At 37.0% G+C, this 26101-nt stretch overlaps 1 long non-coding RNA gene across 2 annotated transcripts in view; it reads right to left on the bottom strand.

Moving 5' to 3' along the window:
* Nucleotides 1–26101, bottom strand: part of LOC124958604 (uncharacterized) — a 146553-nt gene that overhangs the window by 110096 nt on the left and 10356 nt on the right. Inside the window, exons 3-4 of one of the 2 annotated variants that reach the window (XR_007103918.1) lie at nucleotides 13141–13220; nucleotides 11311–11473 (exon numbers count right to left, since the gene is read on the bottom strand). This is a non-coding gene — a long non-coding RNA (uncharacterized LOC124958604). The remainder of the gene's footprint in view (nucleotides 1–11310; nucleotides 11474–13140; nucleotides 13221–26101) is intronic. The other variant, XR_007103919.1, reaches the window with a different exon arrangement.

Genomic DNA, 26101 nt, shown 5'->3' with positions numbered 1-26101 from the left:
CACAATTCTGTAACTATTTCTATTTCCTAAATGTTGTAGGAAAGTTCCGTGCATTTCTGGTGTAAGCAAATATAGAGGTGTTAGCATTCATACATACTGGAGAGAAATTTGACAAAAGGTCAGAAACAAGGGGTCTACATCAAGTGATCCTCACTTAACACATTTTGTGTATTTCAAATGTACAGATTTTTCTCCATTTCATAGGAAACAAAAAAATAAATAGACCAAATTCTTTCACTGTATGTAATGATCATCTTTGTGTTAGTATTTATATCTGGCTTCTAAATTTCCTTTGTAGAAAGTTGTTTTGTAGCTTTCAAGGTGTTGACCCCTCTGCGTAGTTACTATGTAGAATTAAGAATCAGGCTAAAATAAAGAATAAAGACAACTAAAAATATTTCATGTTCTCATTCCTTTCTGAGGCCTTGAAGTCAAAAGTTAGCTTTAAAAAAAGAGTTCATGTTATGACCCTAGTGGAAAATACTTCTATATTTGCCATTTTACTCTATAAAGCATTAAACTAACATGGAATCTAGGTTACTTCTAATTACATAAAGATTGGGAAACACAGAGTCTTTTCAGGTTAATAGCTGTCCCACCTACTTTAGGGACCACTGTAAAGCAAGATATAAGAGTATCCAAAAATGCTTATTTCTTAAATTGAATTAAAAGAAATTCTGACAATCAGCAATATACAAAGGGCAAAGTGTGTCTGCGGAGTGTTCCATCTTATACATGTATGAACTATCATTTCTTCAATCACAAAAATGACATTAAATGTGCACTATATGCAAGGCACAGCACTAGTTCCTTACTGATTACACCTCAATAGGTACATTGTCTGAGTACAATCGTTTGTCCACCCCCCAACTCAGGGCACAAACACGCATGTCCCTAAAACAAATTCCTGAAATCAATTCTCTTTCAAAAGGTTTGACCAGCTAAATCTACGTACCATTTTTATTGATAACATCCCAAAATATACAGCTGTATGCTTACATGTCCTTTGAGTACTCGCTCACTCTTATCTATCTCCCCGTCCAAGTCTCCATCTATCCATATTAAGATATTTAAAAGCACACAGTGAGCACTTATTGTATGCTTGGCACTTCCCTGTGAGACCCAAAGCAGGTATAGTTCCTGATCCCACAGAAATGCAGTTAAGCAGAGGACACAAATACAAACCAACTAGTTACCTAAAAACCTATGTGATCATATAGGAAAATAGAGCTCTTGTTGAAAGTAACCATAGCGATAGGAAAGAATACAATAAAGTCCAATTTCATTTGGAAGGTTGGAAAGGAGCTCTTTAAGAAAATGACACTTAGGAGTATTACCAAGAATGACTAGGAGTTAGTGAAATAAGTAGGGAAAGAGAAGACAGGAAGAGGCTCCAAGTTGAGGCAAAATGAATAAAGTTGAATTGGGTCTGAGCATTGGAGGAACTGAGGGAGTGCTAGTGAGAGAAAGGTAAAAGGAAGCAGGAGCCAGATGGGGAGTAACAAAACCATCCTTTAGTAGCTTTAGACCATTTGGAGAGATCAAAACGCCCTTTATTAATTTTAGACACACCTGTCTGAGCTGCCCTCCAACTCCCCATATGGACACCTTCTCACTCCATTCAGGCTGCAGTCCCCTGCACATGGATGCCCTCTTCATCCAGGTTCCCTTCCTGCATCCTGATCTGGATCACTTCCCACATACTTGGGCTCTGACACCATCATGGTAACACTTCCCATAAAAATGCTTTCTCTACACCTTGGGATCGGTCTCTCTCCCTGCCACTAGGCTTCCCTATCATAGGCCTATCATAGGCCCCACATAATGTTTTTAGACTGAAATTTTCAGAAATGAAAAGGAAAAAATGTAAATGAAAAACAAGAGAAAGGAAGTAAAGCCGGGAGGAGAAGAATACAAATAATAGTGAAGAGGAAAACACAGATTTGGAAAATAAATAAAGACCTTAGAGTGTACCCAGTCTAGTGGTCTCTAAATCTGGCTAGGGTTTGGAGTCACCTGGTGGACTTTCAAAAACTAATAATCACAAATGACTTGGCAGAGTGGCATGTTTTCAATCAATTCCATTCAGGCACCTGCAGTTGCCTCAAATTTCAAGGGATTGTGTGTGTGTGTGTGTGTGTGTGTGTGTGTGTGTGTCTGTGTTTAAGTGGGAAGAAGGCAGAAGAGAGTACCTCTAAAGAAACTTTCCACTTCCATTTCGACTAGGGCAAAATCAAGTTTCGAATCTATTTTTTATATTCGGCTTTCATGCAACATCTCATTAAAAGGTTTATATTGTTTTAAAGTTGTGTAAAAGCAATGCACTACAAAATCACTACTAGTGATTTTGCTACCCTTAATCACATATAAAAGAAAAAACAAAAGAGTCTTACTTCATTTGGTCTTTACCATAATCAAGAAAAATTCTGAAAATTCTCAAGCAGTCTTTCTTAAAACACAAGCATTCATTGGCACAACATAAATTACTCCAACTGACCAATTTCATTTAATACTGTGCCTGATAAAATATATATATATATATATATATATATATATATTTGAATGGTATTTTATACATAGTGATAGCTCTTGTTCTTTCATACAAATGAGTGATTCAAAAAAACTGTTTATGCTTCCTGAAACTGTTTATGCTACCTGATATTTTGGAATCCTGATTTGTTAAAAAAAAATTTGCTATCTAGAACATGACATTGTGGCTGTAGTTATTCTTTCATCACTAGGTAGGCTTAGTAGATATATGTATAATCTTTCATATATTATGTATATATATATAGGTTTTCACATCACAAGGACATTCACTTGTTAAATACTTAATAGGCCTTCAGTGTGTTCATTATCATGCAAAATAATTAAGAAATTGTCCAGTCTCTAAAGAAGAAGTTCATGTTCTATCTGGAAACACACATACACACACACACACACACAGAGACAAGCAAAAACAATGGACTGGCATCAGCACAGCTGTCATAATAAAGAGAAGATTCTATGGGCCCAGAGAAAGGATATATAGGCTTGTGTGGGTGTTTTAGAAAAGGCTTCACATGGGAGGTGAGATTTGAACTGCAAAGTTTACTCCCACTCACTGTTTCCAGAGTGACTTTGTATGTGCTCTAGAACTTCTGCATGTGGAATTGAATGTGAGACCCATTGGTTGAACCAACTGTAATTCAAGATTGGCTAGCAAATGCTAAGCCTCCTTTAGGAGGAGTGGTCAGGGTCTAAAACTTGTCATCAAGCTGGTTCCACACCTCATTTAATGCACACTAATAGTTTTGTTTTTGTTTTCACATTTGTTTCAGGTCTGTTCATTATAAATATTTGGGTTGTGGCCTAGTATGGGGAAGGGTAGAAAAAATTTTACAGCCTATATTTTGGAAATGGATTCATCACTTGTTAGTCATGTGACCTTGGACAATTCATGCAAGTGTTTATAGTTGCTTAATTTGTAAAATTAAATACATCTTTCCAGCTACTTATGTCTTAGAACTAAGCAATGTAAGATCTGTTATATTTTATATTTCATAGATACTAAAACTTTTTGATGATAAAATGTATACTTTCATCATTTTTCAAATAATGAATTATTTTATCCAAAAAGATAAAAAGCTAGTTGTAAGTAATAATGTCATAATATAGTGTATAGTTCTTGGCAAATGGCAAGTGGTCAATCAATGTGAATGTAGTTTAGAAAGGCAACACAAATCTGCTAGTCTTCTTAATATGAGTATGAGAGATGAACCAGTATAAAGTTGCCATTCAATGAATTTAAGAGAATGTAAATTGTTTCAGGCAACAGGAAATTAAAGAGAGCTTCATAAATGAATGGCATTTATTTGGTAGATAACTTTTCAACAAATGGTACTGTATAAAAGAGAAAAAGAGACAGAGAAACACATTTCTGGGTGTTGGCAAATTCTCATGAGATCATGGTTAATAGCTGTGTAGATGTTTATATGTGAGCAGGAACCATAACACACACTGCCAGTCCAAGTATTACACAGGATATAGCTTGGTAGGATATTTAAATAGCTGAGTGACAGGTCTGCATGTGAAATTTAGAATTAAAATTATTCTATCAACAGTTGTAAGATGATTTGAAGAGAGAAAAAGTAGAGTTGGTGAAAAGTTGTCAAATACAAACTAACTACTTTTTAAATAGTTCTCATTCATTCAATAAACTTTCTGAGGACTTCTCAATAAAACTTACATCAACAGACATAAATTAAGTCTATCAATTTGTTTTTATGTCATGGCTAATTATGGGTATTATTTTAAAATTAAAAATGACTGGCCATCTCTTATTTTCTGAATGTCCTGCTCCATAGAATGTAAGAAGTACTCATTGGAGAAATGATTGGTTATAGGGTTAAAACAGGGAAACCACTAGATGAACCTAGAATATCTCAGGAAATTGTGTAAACAATGTTGGGACATGTCAAAAGACACAATAGCTGGACTTTAAGTGAATGAGCCGTTGGAGAATATTCCAGATCCAAATCACAATAAACTATATTGTTTCATTTCCATATACTTGTGAATTTTCCATATTTCTTTTTGTTATTTATTTATTTATTTTTCCTTTGTTATTATTATAATTTTATTTGTTCTAATTAGTGATATATGAAGTAGAATTCACTTTGACACATTGTACACAAGTGGAGGACAGCTTCTCGTTCCTCTGCAAACGATGCAAAGTCACACTGGTTGTGCAATCATATATGTATACAGGGTAATAATGTCCATCTCATTCCACCATCCTCCCCACCCAAACTCCCACTCCCCTCCCCGCGCTCCCCTCTGCCCTATCAAAAGTTCCTCCTTCCTTCCCTAGCATCTCCCCATTATGGATCAGCATCTGCTTATCAGAGAAAACATTCTGCCTTTGGTTTTTGGGAATTGGCTTATTCCACTTAGCATATTCTCCCAGTTCCATCCATTTACCTGCAAATGCCATAATTTCATTCTTCTCTAAGGCTGAGTAATATCCATTGTATATCTATACCACATTTTCTTTACCACTCATCTGTTGAAGGGCATCTTGGTTGGTTCCATAGTTTAGCTATTATGTATTAAGCTGCTATAAATACTGATGTGGCTGCATCACTGTGGTATGCTGATTTTAAGTCCTTTGAGTATAAACCTAGGAATGGTATAACTGGATCAAATGGTATTTTAATTATATTTTCCATTGTGATTTTTAAAATTTCTTGACATGAGTTACATCTTTTAATTTTTGAGACTTGTTTTGTGACCTAACATGTGACCTATCCTGAATTATTTTTTGTTTTACTTTTGTGTTCCTATGAACCAAACTGAGTCCTTTTAAAATTCTTATGTTGGAGCCCTAAACTCCCATGTGATGGTACATAGCGATGAAACCCTTGGGAGATAATTAGTGTTATATTAAGTTTTCAGGGTGAGGCCTTGATGATAAGATTAGTGCCCTAATTAGAAAAATAAAATAGATCTTTCCCTCTCTTTTTGTATTTCTCTCTCTCTCTCTCTCTCTCTCTCTCCTTCTCTTTCTTCCCCACCCTTCCACCTGCACACAAAGATGTCATGAAGTGACAGTTAAGTGACAGGTGCCTGCTATGAGCAGTGGCCATAGAATGAAATCCACTTTGCCTGCACCTTGATCTTGAACTTTCTGGCTTCCCCGAATGTCAGAAATGAAATTCTTTTGTTTAAATCACCTAGTCGATGACATTTTAATATCATAGACTAATTGAACAGAAATTTCCTTAAGTGGTTAAAATTTGACTCTAGAGGAAAACTCTCTATATTGCACAAGAATGAATATAGATTGTATTTAAGAAACTTCTTCCATTATTTGGCAAACACTATAGAGAACAATGTAAGGAAGAGAATACTAATAAATATGAAATAAAATAAATATGAAGTCAATAGAATTCATAAAATTTCAAAGTTTTAAAATATTTAAAATATGGAAGGAAGCTATTTAATACACTTATAAATCAGTGGACTTCATGTTTTGGGATCCATATATAAAAGTGACTGTGAGAATTACATGTATAATGTTGCTCTTACAGTCTTGTGTGTCAATATACAGAGATAAAGTCTACCATTAGGTTTAAGATTTTTTTTTTTTCAGTGGTGGGGATTGAACCCAGGGCTTTATGCTTATAAGGCAAGCACTCTACCAACTGAGCTATCTCCCCAACCCCAAAGTCTACCATTAGAATTTCATTTTGCTGCTGATGATTTGGAAGATTAGGGTCTCATATTCTTATTTATGTTCACTATAATATTTAGGAAAGCATTCTGCATATTTTAAAAGATCATTAATATTGTTTGTTCAATTTAGTGTTATGTCTTTTGATTATACATTGCATTCTTTGTTCAACCCTTTTTAAAAGACAGAACTCCATTTTACCTGGAGAATAACAACATAAGAGCCGTGGGACAATACAGTTAACACAAACTTAAGACCAGACACCTTGACTGTATTCCATTGTGGAGACTATGAGCAAGCTATTTCATCTCTTTGAAGCTCTGCTTCATCCTCAGGAAACAACTGGGTTTTCAAGATGGTCCTATGCTCTAGTACATTCATTCTATAAAATTACAACATTTTTGAGCTTGTGTTTTGTTAACAGATACTGAACTAGGAACTAATAATCTGGTTTCATGAAACTAGAATCTAGCTCTATTTAGAATTTTTTAAATTATTCACTTTTGCATTGTAAGGGACCTCATCATCCTGCAATGTAGTGTATGTTGAGAGAAAATGGTGATGGTGTGTGAATACTGTGGAGCGAGAGTGGAAAGCTGAAAAACCACATTTTCCAGATTCCCTTGAAGCCAGTCTTCTGGATATGTTTATGTCCCCCAGTCAGATTACAAGCATGAATCTTGCATTTAAATTGAATGAAGTGGGGAGAAAGGCCAGGTGTGAGGTCAATGTTTTGCTGCTGTGGATCACAGCAGAGCAGAGAGGTTATGGAACTGGCTGGAGTGGTGGCTTCTAATGCGGGAGGCTGCTTGACCCTGGAAGCAGCCATACCCTTAAAGACAGCTCTATGGAGTGGCTTTCAGAGTTCTTGTTGGGAGTTATGACTAAAAATCTGTTATTTAATTTCTTCTCCAAATTCTCTTAGTCATTTAAGACACATTTTGTAAATTTCTTTCAGCTGGAGTTAGATTCAATACACTGCAAACAGACACTGATAGAATTAATCAACTAAAGAAGAAACGTCTAAAATAGGTGTAATCTTAGTCAAAATTTCCCAGACTGACCTGAAAATATTAGTCATCTGAGAGATGTTTAGATAGTTACAAAAGTACAAGGGATTTATTTTCAGTAGGACTCTTTGAAATTTTCAAATGGTTAATTTATGTTGTGAATCACACTATGCAGAATTTCTCTAGTGCATTTAACTAGGAAATTAACTGTTCATTTCAGGGGAAGCCAATTATGAGCTGAAGAAACACAGACTAAGTTTGTGAAATATTGATCTAAATAAAATGCCCAGCAATTTGAGCCAATGGTCTGCATTTGTTCCAAGTTTATTTGTTCCAAGCAATCTATTTAGCTTTTAATTTCCTTACATCTTGCTGTCATGCTGTAGGAGGTAGTTTTTTTGGAATAGGGATACTAATATCAAACCTGTAGAAAATGTGTACATCATAGGTTGATGACATTTAATTTATTTGGACAAACTAATTCCTTTTCAGTTTGGCTATGAAATGAAAATCAGACATTAAGGCAGATCCAGTTTACTTTATGAATCAAAAAAAATCTGAGTGAAAGCAAAGAGAAGATAGATTTTGTCTTTATTTTTCAGTTTTTGTGTAGATTTAAGTGTTCCATGGAAGTAAGGTTTTTAGGGGAATCAAGGAATTCTAAATGCACTTAAGGTGAGACAGTATTTGAATACTAAATTCTAGGCACTGGAATAAGTCTAGCTGTATAAAATTAATGACACTATAGTGCAATGTGCAAAGCACTGTAATTTTCTAGAGTAAAGGGAGACATTAATTCAACATAGAGTGGTATGAAAAGGCATTGCAGAAGATACAGTATTTAAGATCTAGAAGGCTTGTTAGAGTTGGCAGTAGTGAGGGTAGAGTGGAATTTAAATAAGATGATTAAGGGTGGGTCAGTATGATTATGGACCTAGATATAATTTCTACTGCTCTAGTGAATTCCAAAAAGCATAATCAAGGCTCACCACTTGGCTGTATGTCATAATATGAATTAAACAGACTTAGAAAAGAGAGATCATATTAGTGTGTTCTTATTATAATTAATTATCATGAAGAAATATAGACATCTTTAAAATCAGAAAATTTAAAAATCTTAAAATTGAAAGGATCTTTAATACAATCTCACTCAAATTTCTCTATCAATCTATCCACCTACAGTTTAGTTCAGTTTATGAACATTGTAAATGGAAACTGTTGATATTTTATCCATACTTTCTCCACTACCCAGTACCACCATCTCTCCGGTTATTGTGTTGATTTTGTCTGTCACCCACAGTCTCCCCTATCTCTAAAGAATTTTTAATGTCCAATGATGCAGAGACTTGCCCAGAAGGCTAGCTAATCCCACTGTTCCTCCTCACTCTTTGGACCTTAGCAATGAATGACTTATACAGGAATAAAAGGCCAGCCCCGTTTCTTCAAGAGGTATTCAAATTGTAGTATACTTCTACTTTCTCCAGAGAGCCTATGGAATTAGATTGAAACTAATTTCTAGTTGAGATTATATTTTTGTTGACTTTTGGCCCCTGCCCATCTTGCTTCCCTTCTCATCTGAGGAACAAGCTTCAGAAGAATGGAGAATACCTAGAATTACTAGGGCTGTACTGTGGAACAGTAGAATGCTAATATAGATAGTCAGCTAAGACCCTCTGAGAAGGGAATGCTAGGTTTAGATATGAATGAAAAGGAAGCAAGTAGCAAGAGGAAGACAAAAGGCTGGGGGACATTGTGTTGTGTTTAAGAAAAAGAAGGATTCTGGTGGTGTTGGAGTATAGTGAGCAAGGAGAAATGAGAAAAGTTGTGATCAGAGAGGAGCTGTGTTGGTCAACTTTTCATTGATGTCATCAAATACCTGAGGAAAAAAACACTTAAGGAAAGAAAGAGTTATTTTGGTTCATAGTTTCAGTCAATTGCCACTTGACTTTTATTTCTGGGCCTGTGGTGAGGCAGAAGATTATGGCGGAGAGTTAAGCATAGAGCAAAGCTACTCACCTCATGGCAGGGATAGGGACAAGATATACCCCTAAAGACCTGCTTTTTCCATCTGGGCCTCACTCCCTTCAGTTTCTACCACCTCCCAATAATGTCATCTAATTATGAATCCATCAGTGGATTAAACCACTGATGAGGTTACAGCCCTTATCATCCAACCACCTTCCAATCTCTGAACATGGCAGCACTGGGGAACAAGCCTTCAACATGTGAGCCTTTGGGGGACATTCCAGATTCAAGCCAAGAGCAAGAGTTCTATCACATAGGTCCTTGTAGGCCTTGGTAGAAAGTGGGGATTTTATTTCAAGAAAATGGGAAGCCAAAAGCCATTCAATAGTTTTAAACAAGGAATGATGTACTCTGACACATATATTTTCTTTTAAAAACAACTTGCATTCTCTGTGAGAATGAAGTATGGAAAAGCAAGAGTTAAAGCTTAAAGCAAAGAGATGCTAATATAAGAGTCCAAATGATATGGAAACACAAAATCTTGCTGAAAAATGGTGGGTTTGGGATATGCCAGAGAGGTAGAAATGATGTCATGTGCTATTTTCTTGGGTGTGGGGCGTGAACACAAGAGAGCAATCTACAACAACTTCTAAGTTTTAAGCTTGAGCAATTGAGCAGTTAACTTTTACTGATATAAGGAAAACTGAGAGAAACTGGCTGAAGATTGATAAGAATCAATAGTTTTTCTTTGGACAAGAGAAATTTGAAATGTTTATTGGTCATCAAAGTGAAAATATCATGAATTTAGTTATGTAAGCACATCTGGAACTCACGAAATGTATCCAGGACCCAGATAGAAATGTGGGAATCATCAGCCATAATTAGTTCTTAACACCCTTGCACTGGATGATCCTTCCTATGGGGAAAAATGTAGACACAAGACAGAAGGAAGTCTGGGACTCTACTCTGGAACACATTAATACTTAGAAGTTGAGCAGGAGAGTTGGAAGTTAGAAAAGGAGAATGAGCCCTTAGTGAGGCAGAAAAATAGGTATGTGGTGTCAAGAGTCAGAGTCATGAAATGTTTTGAGAAAAGACAAGTGGTTCCTGGTCAGGAGCTTGCAAGAGGCTAAGTCAAAGTGGAAAAGCAACCACCATCATGGCTGTCTTGACTACAGTGAGCAGAGCAGTAGTGGGAGCATGTTACTGAGGGAGTAAAGGGTATGATAAGGGGTTACGGAATCCAAACAGATTTACCTGTGATTCTTCTATTGTTGTCATCGTGTAACTACTAGAGTGTTTAGAAAGAAATGGGAATAATTGAATAAAGAGTAAAATGATTAATGAGGAAGAGAAGAGAGAAATGCATCCAGACTAGGTTTATGAAGTTAAGAACAAAGGGGGGGCTGGGGAGATAGCTCAGTCGGTAGAGTGCTTGCCTTGTAAGCATAAGGCCCTGGGTTCGATCCCCAGCATTTTCCAAAACCAGATAATAATGATAAGAATAAATTCCAAATTCTCATTTCTAGTAAGTAGAATTACCATTTGACTTTATATATTGATGTTACAATTTTTTCATATTTATACTTCAGTTTCAATATTTCCTAACAACACTTCTTCCGGTTTAGTCTGTCTTCCCAGTTGTATCTAGTTCACTGATAAATTTTCAATATTTTTCACCTGAAACATCATATTTATCATTTATATCTAGTATTTCCATTTGACTTTTTATCTTTTATATCTCTACAGTAAAATTCCACCTCTATCCCTGCACACTGTCCTCCTTTTTCATTAGTTCTTTTAATATATTAGTTACAGTTATTTTAATGCTCCTCCCTCATAGTTATAGCTATCAAAGTCAATGCTAAGGCTGGATCTCATGCGTTTTTAATCTTTTAACAGCTGAGTCATTCCTTATTGGTTTTGTGAGTGTGGATCATAAATTTTTCAATGGCTACAGGTCACTGTGGTCATTGTATGTAGAACCATAGAGACTGAGGTCTCTATGTTTGCTTCCAAACATGGAAAAAAAGTACCTGTCCTTCTGAGTGGAGTTAATCTAGTTAGTAGTTAGGCAGTGTTTAGTAGTATTTGCCATGATTATCTGAAGTAAATACATACCTCTGATTCCTCCAGTGGTAGAATATGCCATGTTGTGTTGAGAGTGGTTCCTTGGATAACTGGAGGTTTTTCTCAGGGCTCCTGTTCCATACTCAGCTCTCAGCTACTCTTGGTACATCTGTACCACAGAAGGGATCTCTCTCTACCCCTTGCCTTACTCCTACTGGTCAAATAATAATATTAATAATATCGATGCATTAAGCTAGTCTAAGAATTAGATGAAAATACAGAATGTAAAATGAAACAAAATAAAAATCCAGTATTGTGTTTGAGACAGTAACTCAGTTAACCCTTAGTTCCCTTTTCCCTTCTTCCATCAAGGATTTCATTCTGGTATGAGAAAAATATGTCTGATCGTAGCAGCACTATGGTAAGAGATGCACAAAGTACCATCCTAATACAAAGGAATTAGTTCTTTATAACTGGTTATTTGCAGGAAAATAAGCCTTAAGTGCTATAAAATGCATGACCTCTGTATCCTTGAAAATGAATGACAGCAATCACATTTTAATGCTGACTTCCTTCAGTCTTCTCAAAACACTTCACTCACATTAGCAGATGTAGCTGATACATGAATCTTGATGATGGTTTTTAAAAGAATTAGACCTTTGGAACAGAACTTTGCTTTACCCATGAGCATACTCTAATTGGTTCTGACTCTGGACTCTGTTCTCTGCCATATATAGTAACACAGTGGATGCTGATTTCTCCTCCAATCATCTACTTTGAAGAAACAGATAGACAGCATTCATGTCTCTTTAGGTTCTTCTTATCTTGAAAAACATCTGCATGTCTTTCAACTAAACTTCTTATTCTGCAAAATTTATTGATTTTGAATTATTCACTGTTGTGCCAGGCTCTAAGAAAGCATTGGAGGTAGAATAGCAAGTGTTACTAAAGTCTTTGCTCTGGAGGAGGGTGAAGACTACAGAGAAGACAGGCAAGTGAAAAGATATTTCTTCAGACCCTTCTTCTTCCAAGTTTCTAACTCTAGACAAATACTAGTAAAATATGTGCAAACCTCACATTTCAGTCACATTTGACAATGTGCCAAAATCCTTGGAAAATAAGAACAGAACAGCATTACAGTGAAATTATATCTATCTTATTTGATACCAAATGGATTCCTATTTTGGGGTTCAGGAAAAAGTTGCAGACTCTGGAAAGCAGATGTGCTTAATCCTATAGAGAAACAGAGATAATCTGGAGGCAGAACTGATTTGTTCAGGATCAGTGGAGATGAGAATTCAAATAATTTGTTGCAATGTGAACCCAAGGCTAACACATTTCCGGTTCTCAAGATCAAGTAACTTTTCTAACTGAAATAATAGTTCCTTTTTTTTTTTTTTTGGAAGGGAAAGGGTATTTGTTTTAGAACTTCCTACAAGTCAATTGACTGAATTCCCAAGGAATCATCAGCATTGATCAGTTGAGTTCCTTAACCAGTGGCTGACAATGTAATTTGAATGTCCAGTGGGATTAGTTCAGTCATCTTTGTTCCATCTACATATACCTTTTCATTCTCAAATTGTTGACTTCACTATACTTGAAGAGAAATGGATTGACTTTAGCATATAATTTTCTATCATTGGATAGAAGGCCAGGAAGAAACTCTTGCCTGCTTTAAACACTCTATATCCTTCCTGTACAAACACAAAACTGCTGATGCGCTATCTACCAATGGTTCTCCTGTTTCACACTTTTATGACCAAAGGTCCATATTTATAAAATGGTCAACCAACATTAGTTTATTCTGTGACTACAGATTAGTATTTCTGTCTATGTATAGTAAAGAAACCTATATCCTTACTTGCCAAGATCAATATTTACCAGTCCACAATCCAGGATGACACAGTTATCTCAACTTCTCAGGCTGGCAATCAGGAAAGAGGTGAGTCTCTGAAGTTGTCCTAAAAAAATAAAAATTTTGTTTCAGAGGGAACATGCTGATACTTTAATGGGAAATAACAACAGAACCATTTTTTTCAGCATTTCTTTACAAGCAGACTCAGGGGGAAGAGGTGGGTTCTATAACCTAGAGGAAAACATGCCTCTCTTGGTCTCAGAGTCAACAGAGACGATCCTTGTTCATCAAAGTAATGTTAACCAGCCACTGTTGAGACACATGAAAAATGCATGGCCAACTCCTGACTAAAGTTCAACTGAATAGGTGGTGTTACAGCCTGTGGTCTTTTGATACTCTATCCTGGTTATTTCCTCAATGTCATATATAGCTTATTAAAAGTCACTTCATTCAATGAAAGTATATGAAATATGTACCTTGTACAAGGCATTATGTTAGAATTCTTTTGAGGAAGGAGATAAAATAAATCAAATATAAAATGCATTCATGGAAAGTGAGGCATATATAGATAGATACCACAGAAATGATAGAGAGAGGAAATCACTACTGCATTTGAGTAGAGAACCTGGGGATTTGAATTCGTTCATCAAGGATGGGTAGAATTAACAGGAAAAGATCTATCCAGAGAAAAGTGTATGTGTAAGGGCGGGGTCCATGTGCTGAAGCAGACATATTGGCCAGGAAATATTGAAAGACAGGTTTGGAAAGGAAGATTGGATCTAGGAATAGTGAGAAAGTCATGGAATTAAGTACACCTGGGAATGGAGTCATGTTCATTATTCAACAACTTGGCTCTATAAAACTTGCTGGCTTCTTCCTCAACCAGGGTCTACTTTTCTGGGATTATTTCCCTTTGTCTGAACTTGTCTGCTACCTTCCCAACCTTCCACCTGACTCTCTATCCGTACCCATGTTTTACTATCTAACTCTTGCCTATGCTTTAGATATCAGTCTAAATATCACTTCCTCAAGGAGGTATCCCTTACCACATTTGATCAAGTTACATCCCTTTTTATTATAATCATTCATAACACCCTGTGGTTTTCCTACCTCGCAAAAATAAAATTTGAATTATATAAATTCTTTGTTGAATGATTATGTTCTCTGCTAGATGTGAAACTTCATGGGGGCAAGTGATCATTTTCATTTAATTTGCTTCTGTAACCCCAGTGCCTTGTAAATTCTCTAATTCAAAATGAGCGTACAATAAGTATTTCTGGAACAAATGAAAAAATTAAATAAATATTTAAAGGCAACTCACAATATGATTACCTAAAATCAGAGAAAATAAAAATTTTCAGCATTCCCAAAAGCTTCAATATGACAGCAATGTTGTTAGCCAGGGTTTTGCTGATAGATAAGTCTTTAAAGTATGTCCTATATAGAAATCACAAAGTCATGCAAAATCAAAGAAATACCTAATATATAATATGCATTTAAGAAGACATTAAGGATTTAAATAACAAAATAATAGCTATGCATCAAACCATTCCTTGTGCTGGTTTACACACCCATTATCTCATACAGAGAGGAATAAACCATGATATCAGCCAGGGAACTCATCACTGAAAGGAAAATGGTAATGAGTAATGCAAATAATTAACTCTAATTTAATGTTTAAACATTATCTCTAATTTAGGGTAGAAGTAATTATAGAGAGTTTCAGAAAACAGAGGGCATGGGAGAAATTAGCTCTTCCTGGGGGCATCAAGGAAGGATTTAAAGAGGTGACATGAGAGGCCATGAGTTTAGCAGGTGGATAAGGGCAGGGGTATAATTGAGGGTTTCATTGAGAAGACTATGAAAAAGGTATGAAGGTTTGAGAGCACTTGGCATAATTTAGAAAAGGATGAGCAGCCTTGCTAGAGGGAAGGAAATTGGCAAGTTTTGTAAGATAAAGTTGGAATAAGGAATTACATTGGGACTGTATTGTGTCGATCTTGGCATCTAATAATCAAGGATTTTGGACAGGACAATATTCTGTAAATAGTGTGAATACTCCTAAAGCTTTTTTTTTTTTTTCCAAGTGAAAGACTGAGTGAAATAAAATTTATATTTTAGAAATAGAAGACCTTGAGATAAGCAAAAGCTTGAAAAAGGAGATTCCAAGCAAAAGATTGTGCCTAGTTAGCAAGCCCCCTCGGCTTCGGTGCAGGATGAGTACCAAATAACAGTGGCATTGAAACATGACTGAATCCATACTGACCACCTGCATTTTTGCACAAGTACTGCAATTAATCTTGGCATCACTACCTGCAAAAACCAAGAGTAAATACATAGTAATGTAACCTCTGCCCTTTTCTTAGTCAGTATTTATTACTGTAGTCAGTATACCAATATCCACAACTCCTTATAAATGTATTCTTAGGTATATCTTCCCTAAAAAACTATAAAATCGTAAAAGGTAAAAAACAAATTTTGCATAATTGAATCCTAGGTATATTTCAGGGAATACATAATAAAATAATACTTTTTCTCATATAGATTTTTAATTAAGAAATGCAGGTAGAACATTCAAGTAGCACAATAGTATGTAAGCCCACCATACAACAGGCACATGTGGCACTTCACTTTATATATTATCACATATTTATGCATAGACAAAGATCTACCCTTATACACTCCCCTTTTTGAGAAATGGATTTGCTTGTACATTTTTTGCTGTGTAATCATATTTTCTTTTTTTGTTGTTTGTTGTTTTGTTTTTTAGTACTGGAGATTGAACCCAGAGACAATCATTGAACCATACCCCTGACCTTTTCTATCTTTTATTTTGAGATTGGGTCTCACTAAGTTGTTTAGGACCTTGCTAAGTTGCTGAGGCTGACTTTGAGCTTGTGATCCTGCTGCCTCAGACTCTGAGTTGCTGTGATTACAGGCATGTTTCACTGTGCCTGGCTATAATTATATTTTGACTAAGATAATAATTAATAGATTTTCAAGTTGATCCAATATTTGAAGACCTAACATTCATTTTTAAAACAGTCAAATAAAATTGCATAGCATTATGAACATGACAATTTATTTGTCTTTTTATTAATGGATATTTAAGTTTTTTGTGGTTTCGAACTATTGACTCTAACAAATTATGCTGAATAAACGTTATTTGATTTTTTCATACACTTTTAATTATAATGATACTACAGATTACCAATATTAGTTCTGTTAAGGGAAAACATATGTGCCTTTTAAATTCTAATTTTTCTCAAACTTCTTTCCAAAAAGGACATATGAATTTATACTACCACAAGAGTTCAAGAAATTCCTATATTTCCAAAGGTGTGCCAACTTAAGACATAGCTGACCAGAAGACAAACAATAACGATTTCAAGATGTCTAAAGCACTTCATAGTTTGTAACCACTACCAGTTTGTAGCTAAAGTTAGGTTAAAAAGAATTAAAAATTCAATTATCAGTCAGGCTGGCAATATTTTAAATAACCAGTAGCTGCCTGTAGTGAGTGGTTAGCACAGTGGACACCACAGATACCACCTGTTTCCATCACAGTAGAAAGGGCTATGGCACAACACCTCAAATATTCGTACTGGATATTGTGGGTCTTTTATATTTTTGGCAGTGATAAATTTAACAAGTTCTCATTTTAGCAAGTTTTATTTTTAATGTTTTGATGTTTTTATTCAAACCATAAGTATTTTTAGTTGTTAGTTGATCATTTTTTTCCTCATGTTAACTGACTGTTCATAGTTTTTCTCCAGTTTTGATGGAATTTTTTTGACTTTTATTATAAATATGTAAGACAAATATTCATTGACTGACAATATAGCTATAAGATAGCAGAGCAAAATATAATTTAAATAATATTATGACATTACTTGACCAATAAAAAGAGAGCTCAACTAGTAATAAACAAAATAAGAAGTTTCCTGAGTTTCAAGATGGCGGACTAGGGGGCGGCTGCATTTCGTTGCTCCAGGACGCAAGATTCAAAAGAGGAGATAGTGAGAGACTTGGAACCAACTCAAAGCCGCTGGGTGAGTCTCTCCCATTGGGGAGGCGTCCGGGAAGGGGTGGTAGCCCCGGAACGCAGGGAACTTTGTGAAGTAGAGTTGCTCGGCGAGACATCCCTCCCCCCACTGGAGTGGTAAACACGGACAACTGGGATCATCGTAGAAGAGGCGGCTCAGCACAGCACTTGGACTCGGAGCAACCACTGGGGCTCCAGGCGGCTGCCTGAGGAGGAGCTGCGTGGCGAGCTGTTTAGACGCAGAACGACCGCTTCTGAACACTGGGGGGCTGCCCGGAGGAAGAGGAGAAGCGCGGCGGGTCGCTTGGTCTAGGAGTGACTGCATTAGAGCCACAGGCGGTTGACAGAGGAGGAGCTGCGTGGCGAGCTGTTTGAACTCAGAGCGAGCGCTCCTGAACACCGGGGGGTTGCCAGGAGGAAGAGGAGGAGCGCGGCGGGTCACTTTACCTAGGAGTGACTGCAACAGAGCCACAGGCAGTTGCCAGAGGAGGAGCTGCGTGGCGAGCTGTTTGAACTCAGAACAACTGCTCCTGAACACCGGTGGCCTGCCTGGAGGAGGAGCGTGGTGGGTCACTTGGTCTTGGAGCCACCGCTCCTGAACACCCGGGGGGCTACCCTGAGGAGGAGGAGGAGGAACAGGGGGGGTCACTTGGACGTGGAGTGACTGCCTAGGGCTACGGGCGGTTGGCGGGAGGAGGAGACACGAAGTGAATTGCTTGGGCTCCTAGTGACTGCGTCGAAACCCGGCCGCTGTCTGGAGGAGGAGTTGTGTGGCGGGTCTCTGGGTATCGGAGCTATTGTATGGGGCTCCAGGTGGCGGCTCAGAGGAGGGGCCGCATAGCCAGGCGATTAGGTGCAGAGCAGGGTCCCAGGAGCTAGGTGGCTTCTTGCTGGAAGAGCCGCACCTAGACATGCCTAGGGGCGGAGCAAAGTTTCCACGACTGCGGGCAGATTCTCTGGGAGAGGCAGCGTAAGGAGACTCGCCTACGAAGGGTGAGGCTCCCAGGCCCAGGAGGTAGGTCCGGGCCCCTGGGAACGTTGCAGAGGAAGACAGCCCAGCCCAGTTGGTAGTTGTAGATTGAGGGGAACCTCTAGGAGGGCAACTGATCAGCGAGACGTCCCCACCGAGTGAGTTTTCCCTGCCGGGTGAGGTTTTCCCACAGGGACGGTAAAACCAGAGACACAGGAACAAACAGGACTTGCCTCAGCCCGCAGCGTAGTTCCCCGTTGGATGACCACTGGTCAACAAGTGGAGGCATCTCTGCCCACTAGCAGGGAATATACGCCACCTGAGGGTCACCACCCCTAGAGAGGCAACTTCTTCGTGGAGCTCCGCATTATCAACTTCCTCCAAGACTTCAGGCTACTGAAGGATAAGAGGGGATACACTAGCAATCTTCAGGGACATTATAAGTCGATAGAGGAAATCTGCAATATCTTAATGACCCACTGATTCCTGAACAATATGAGAAAACAAGGGAAGAAAATGCCCCAAACAAATCTAGATGTTACATCAATAAAATCCAACGACAGCATGGCAGAAGAAATGACAGAAAGGGAGTTCAGAATGTACATAATTAAAATGATTAGGAAAGCAAAAGATGAGATGAAAGAGCAAATGCAGGCATTGAATGATCGCACCAATCGAAAGTTAACAGAGCAAATTCAGGAAGCAAAAGATCATTTCAATAAAGAGTTAGAGATATTGAAAAAAAAACAAACAGAAATCCTTGAAATGAAGGAAACAATAAACCAAATTAAGAACTCCATAGAAAGCATAACCAATAGGATAGAACACCTGGAAGACAGAACTTCAGATATTGAAGACAAAATATTTAACCTCGAAAGCAAAGTTGAAAAAACAGAGAAGATGGTAAGAAATCATGAACAGAATCTGCAAGAACTATGGGATATCATGAAAAGGCCAAATTTGAGAATTATTGGGATTGAGGAAGACTTAGAGAAACAAACCAAAGGAATGAATAATCTATTCAATGAAATAATATCAGAAAATTTCCCAAATCTGAAGAATGAAATGGAAAATCAAGTCCAAGAGGCTTATAGGACTCCAAATACACAAAATTACAACAGACCCACACCAAGGCACATTATAATGAAAATACCTAACAAACAAAATAAAGACAGAATTTTAAAGGCTGTGAGAGAAAAGAACCAAATTACATTCAGGGGGAAACCAATATGGATATCAGCAGATTTTTCAATCCAGACCCTAAAAGCTAGAAGGGCCTGGAACAACATTTTTCAAGCTCTGAAAGAAAATGGATGCCAACCAAGAATCTTATACCTAGCAAAACTTACCTTCAAATTTGAAGATGAAATAAAATCATTCTATGATAAACAAAAGCTAAAAGAATTTACAAAAAGAAAGCCAGCATTACAGAACATTCTCAGCAAAATATTTCATGAGGAAGAGATAAAAAACAAAGAAGCATATCAGCAAAGGGAGGAATTACCCTAAAGGAACTGTCAAATAAAGGAGGAACCAAGATGTTTCAAAAAAGAGATAAATAAATAAAATTTTAAATATGAACCAAATATCATATCTCAATAATAACCCTGAATGTTAATGGCCTGAATTCATGAATCAAAAGACATAGACTGGCAGATTGGATTAAAAAGAAAGATCCAACAATATGTTGCCTGCAAGAGACTCACCTCATAGAAAGAGATACCCATAGACTAAAGGTAAAAGGATGGGGAAAAACATACCATGCACATGGACTCAGCAAAAAAGCTGGATTACCCATCCTCATTTCAGATAATGTGGACTTCAAGCCAATGTTAGTCAGAAGGGATAAAGAAGGACATTTCATACTGCTTAAGGGAAGCATAAATCAGCAAGACATAAAAATCGTAAACATCTATGCCCCAAACAGTGGCTCATCCATGTATACTAAACAAATTCTTCTCAATTTTAGAAACCAAATAGACCATAACACAATAATACTAGGTGATTTTAAGACGCCTCTCTCACTACTGGACAGATTTTCCAAACAAAAATTGAACAAAGAAACCACAGATCTCAATAACACAATCAATAATTTAGACTTAACAGACATTTATAGAATATACCATCCAACCAAGAGCGAATACACTTTCTTCTCAGCAGCACATGGATCCTTCTCTAAAATAGACCATATATTATGCCACAAAGCTAATGTCAGCAAATACAAGAAGATAGAGACACTAACTTGTATTCTATCAGGTCATAATGGATTGAAGTTAGAAATAAATGAAAGAGTAAAAACAGAAAGTACTCCAACACCTGAAGATTAAACAATATGCTATTATATGATGAATGGATAACAGAAGATATTAGGAAGGAAATTAAAAAATTCTTAGAGATAAATGAGAACAAAGAAACATCATATGAAAATCTCTGGGACACTATGAAAGCAGTACTTAGAGGAAGATTTATTTCATGGAGCGCATTTAATAAAAGAAGTAAAACTCAAAAAATAAACAACCTAACACTACAGCTCAAAGCCCTAGAAAAAAGAAGAACAGACCAACACCAAAAGTGGTAGAAGACAGGAAATAGTTAAACTCAGAGCTGAAATCAACGAAATTGAAACAAAAGAAACAATACAAAAAATTGACAAAATAAATAGTTGGTTCTTCAAAAAAATAAACAAAATTGATAAACCTTTAGCCACACTAACAAAGAGAAGACAAGAGAAAACCCAAATCACTAAAATTCAGAATGAACAAGGAAATATCACAACAGTCACAACTGAAATACAAAACATAATTAGAAGCTATTTTGAAAATCTATACTCCAACAAAATAGAAAATTTCAAAGACATCAACAGGTTTCTAGAGACATATGAATTGCCTAAACTGAACGAGGAGGACATACACAATTTAAATAGACCAATTTCAAGTAATGAAATAGAAGAAGTCATCAACAGCCTACCAACAAAGAAAAGTCCAGGACCAGATGGGTTCTCAGCCGAGTTCTATAAAACCTTTAAAGAAGAGCTCATTCCAATACTTCTCAAAGTATTCCATAAAATAGAAGAGGAGAGAACCCTCCCAAACTCATTCTATGAAGCCAATATTACCCTGATACCTAAACCAGACAGAGACACATCAAGGAATGAAAATTTCAGACCAATATCCTTAATGAACATTGACGCAAAAATTCTCTACAAAATTTTAGCAAATCGCATACAAAAACATATTAAAAAGATAGTGCACCATGATCAAGTGGGTTTCATCCCAGGGATGCAAGGTTGGTTCAACATCAGGAAATCAATAAATGTCATTCACCATATCAATAGACTTAAAGTCAAGAACCACATGATTATTTCGATAGATGCAGAAAAAGCATTTGATAAAATACAGCACCCCTTCATGCTCAAAACACTAGAAAAAATAGGTATAGTGGGAACATTCCTTAACATTGTAAAGGCCATCTACGCTAAGCCCATGGCTAATATCATTCTAAATGGTGTAAAACTAAAAGCATTCCCTCTAAAAACTGGAACACGGCAGGGATGCCCTCTTTCACCACTTCTATTCAATATCGTCCTTGAAACTCTAGCCAGAGCAATTAGACAGACCAAAGAAATTAAAGGGATATGAATAGGAAAAGAAGAACTCAAACTATCCCAATTTGCTGATGATATGATTGTATACTTAGAGGAACCAGGAAATTCCACCAGAAAACTTTTAGATCTCATTAGTGAATTCAGTAAAGTAGCGGGATATAAGATCAATGCACATAAATCTAAGGCCTTTTTATACATAAGCGATGAATCTTCAGAAAGAGAAATCAGGAAAACTACCCCATTCACAATAGCTTCGAAAAAAATAAAATACTTGGGAATCAATCTCACAAAAGAGGTGAAAGACCTCTACAGTGAGAACTACAGAACACTAAAGAAAGAAATTAAAGAAAACCTTAGAAGATGGAAAGATCTCCCATGTTCTTGGATAGGAAGAATTAATATTGCCAAAATGGCCATACTACCAAAAGTGCTATACAGATTCAATGCAATTCCAATTAAAATCCCAATGATGTACCTTACAGAAATAGAGCAAGAAATTATGAAATTCATCTGGAAGAATAAAAAACCCAGAATAGCTAAAGCAATCCTTGGCAGAAAGAGCGAAGCAGGGGGTATCCCAATACCAGATCTTCAACTCTACTACAAAGCAATAGTAACAAAAATGGCATGGTATTGGTACTAAAATAGAAAGGTGGATCAATGGTACAGAATAGAGGACACGGACACAAACCCAAATAAATACAATTTTCTCATACTAGACAAAGGGGCCAAAAATATGCAATGGAGAAAAGATAGCCTCTTCAACAAATGGTGCTGGGAGAATTGGAAATCCATATGCAACAGAATGAAACTAAACCCATATCTCTCACCATGCACGAAACTAAACTCAAAATGGATCAAGGATCTCGGAATCAGACCAGAGACCTTGCAGATAATAGAAGAAAAAGTAGGTCCAGAGTTTCAACATGTTGGCTTAGGACCAGACTTCCTCAACAGGACTCCCATAGCACAAGAAATAAAAGCAAGAATTAATAACTGGGATAGATTCAAACTAAAAAGCTTTCTCTCAGCAAAGGAAACTATCAGCAATGCGAAGAAAGAGCCTACAGAGTGGGAGAAAATCTTTCTCAATCATACTTCAGATAGAGCACTAATCTCCAGAATCTATAAAGAACTCAAAAAACTCTACACCAAGAATGCAAATAATCCAATCGACAAATGGGCTAAGGAAATGAATAGACACTTCACAGAAGAAAATCTACAAGCAATCAACAAACATATGGAAAAACGTTCAACATCTCTAGTAATAAGAGAAATGCAAATCAAAACCACCCTAAGATTCCATCTCACCGCAATTAGAATGGCGATTATCAAGAATACAAGCAACAACAGGTGTTGGCGAGGATGTGGGGAGAAAGGTACTCTCATACATTTCTGATGGGGCTGCAAATTAGTGCAGCCACTCTGGAAAGCAGTTTGGAGACTCCTTAGAAAACTTGGAATGGAACCACCATTTGACCCAGCTATCCCACTCCTTGGCCTATACCAAAGGACTTAAAAGCAGCATACTACAGAGATACAGCCATATCAATGTTCATAGCTGCTCAGTTCACAATAGCCAGATTGTGGAACCAACCTAGATGTCCTTCAATTGAATGGATAAAGAAACTGTGGTATATATATACAATGGAATATTACTCAGCCATAAAGAATGATAAAATTATGGCATTTGCAGGCAAATGGATGAAACTGGAGAATATCATCCTAAGTGAGATAAGCCAATCTCAAAAAACCAATGGACGAATGATACCGCTAATAAGTGGATGATGACACATAATGGGGGGGAGGGGTTAGTGTTAGGGTTAGAGTTAGGGTTAGGGAGGGGGGCAAGAATGGAGGAAGGAAGGACTGTATAGAGGGATAGGAGGGATGGGAGGGGTGGGAGGGGTGGGGGGGAAGGGAAAAAAATAACAGAATGAATCAAACAACATTACCCTATGTAAATTTATGATTACACAAATGGTATGCCTTTACGCCATGTACAGAGAAACAACATGTATCCCATTTGTTACAATAAAAAAAAAGAAGTTTCCTGCAAAGAAATATTTCATAATACATTATAAATTATGTATCTCATCATCAAAATAGGTTTTCCAAGTATCCTATATTGTCAACACTTGATTAATAAACTTGTGATTATGAATTGAAAATAATTAGTCTACTTTTATGATAAAGAATTAAATACAACATGTTCATCTAAAATAAGTCCCATGTTTGCCTATTTTTCTTTAGGAAAGCATTATTGAATTGAAAGACTATGTAAGTCCTCAAATGTTGTATAAGCACTTTACAATAAAAATGAGATTGTAAAACCCTGTCCTTTAAATTATAAAAATGTAACTGTTTGCTAAAGTTATGAAAAGTGTAAAATAATTCAAAATGTAGTTAAGGTTTTCTTAATGATTTTGGTTTCATGATTATAATTTAGTGCTGAGAATTTACTAATAGCTGACCAGAAGACAAACAATAACGATTTCAAGATGTCTAAAGCACTTCATAGTTTCAAAAGAATTTTTGCATAAAATACTCTTGGAGCAAAAATAGACCAAAGACAATTAAAATTTGGAAGGAAAAAAAAAAAAACAGTAGGGATTTGTAAGGTTAAACGTTCAGGTTACAGAAGGTAGAAAAGCTTTTTGTGGAATGTGACCTTAGCCAATATGCCCTGAATGAGAAGTTTGTTTGGATCACTTGTGGAGGTGCTCAAGAGAGGCCTTGTCACTCAGGATGTCAAGGGGCAGCATAGAAACTGATGTGGTCTGGCAGCTATAAACAGATGCAGAGAACTGGGCCACACCCAGGGAAATCAGGGGGGATGAGAAATCACTCAAGGTTTGAGAGTGAAGTCCAAATCTGAATATCAGAAAGAATGGACAACCCAACTAACACAGAAGTTAAAAAAGTTTTTAGACCTTTAATAATGACCTGTAAAATGGTGATGGTGGTAATGATGGTGGTAATAAGGGTGTTGGTAGCAGTAATCTATGCTAGGTAGCCACACTTAATTATCAAAAATTTTTCTTTTGTAATATCTAATAGCTTTATCACAAAATGTAGGGAAATGCAGTAAATTTCCAAAATCAAATCATAAAATGGTCAATTAATCTAATCTGACTCTTCTAACTTACTATGCCCTCTTCTGTGTCCCTTACTACTCCTCTCCTATATCTGGGGAAGAGAGCCCTGAAGATTTGTATCATTAGGTACAACTGAAATGGTTGTAAAGATCATCCTTTAAATAAATGGATGTGTATAGGTCTAACTCCATGGTCCCAGATTTTGCGGGGAAACAGTTTTGAACTCATTTGAGTGAACTGGGCTTGTGTAAGAAACAGAAGCTTTGATTTTGAAGTGGTCTTATCACCACATGTTTTCATTTGGATTTGGAATATCCACCAAAGAATTATGTGTTGAAAGTTAAGAATTATGTGCCTAAGCAGCAGCATTCAGAACTGGGGCTTTGGAAAGTGATGGATCATGAGGGCTCTGACCTTATCACTGGATTAATCCACTAATTGCTAAGTGGACTATTGGGAGGTTGTGGAAAGGGGCATGTTGGAGGAAGTAGGTCACTGGAACACGCCCTTGGCCACTATAACTTGTCACAGGCTCCCTTGTGCTTCTTTCTCTCTTTCCCTTCCCTCCCTTCTCATTCTCTTCTTCCCTCCTTCTGTCTTTGCTTCCTGGCTGCACTGAGCAGAACAGCCTTCCTCTGCCATGCCCTTCCACTTTAATGTTCTGCCTTGGCTCAGACTCAAAGCAATGGAGTTGGCTAACCATGAATTGAAATTTCCAAAACAGTGAGCCAAACTAAACTGTTCCTAGTCTAAGTTGTTTATGTCAGGTGTTGTGGTTACAGCAATGAAAAGCTGACTAACACCACACAGAGTGAAAAGTAAGTTAATTCTTCTCCTTTAAACTCAGACTTTTCACTTCTCACACCAAATACTTCGGCAGTTCCTGGTCTTATGTTCATTTAATCCTCTGGTTTCAACCAGAATGGTTGGTACATGTGAATGAAGAAATAGCCTGATTTTATCTGAAGAGGACTGAGGAACTCCAGTGTTTTGGTGACAAAAATCAAGACTTCCCACAGTGGGACCCTCTGTACGTGTGGCAGGAACTGGAGTCTGCTGTACAGCAAGATGGCATCACTGAAATCAAGCACTGGGGATGCTGTCTTCCGTTGTTGGAGTTGGTAGCTAACTGAAGAAAGGTGTTGTACATTGATTGCCAAGAGCTGGTAGTGTCTAACTGATAGAGGAAGAATTTTCTCTTTTATAGGGAGTTTGACAATCAATTGGCAGGTAACCAAAAAACCCTCTGGGCAGCTATCATCCCTCCCTC

This window comes from Sciurus carolinensis, chromosome 11 (genome assembly GCF_902686445.1).
Source record: "Sciurus carolinensis chromosome 11, mSciCar1.2, whole genome shotgun sequence".
NCBI classification, from domain to species: Eukaryota; Metazoa; Chordata; class Mammalia; order Rodentia; family Sciuridae; genus Sciurus; species Sciurus carolinensis.
Note: the sequence above shows the minus strand (reverse complement) of the source record. Positions and strands in the feature narration are given on the sequence as shown.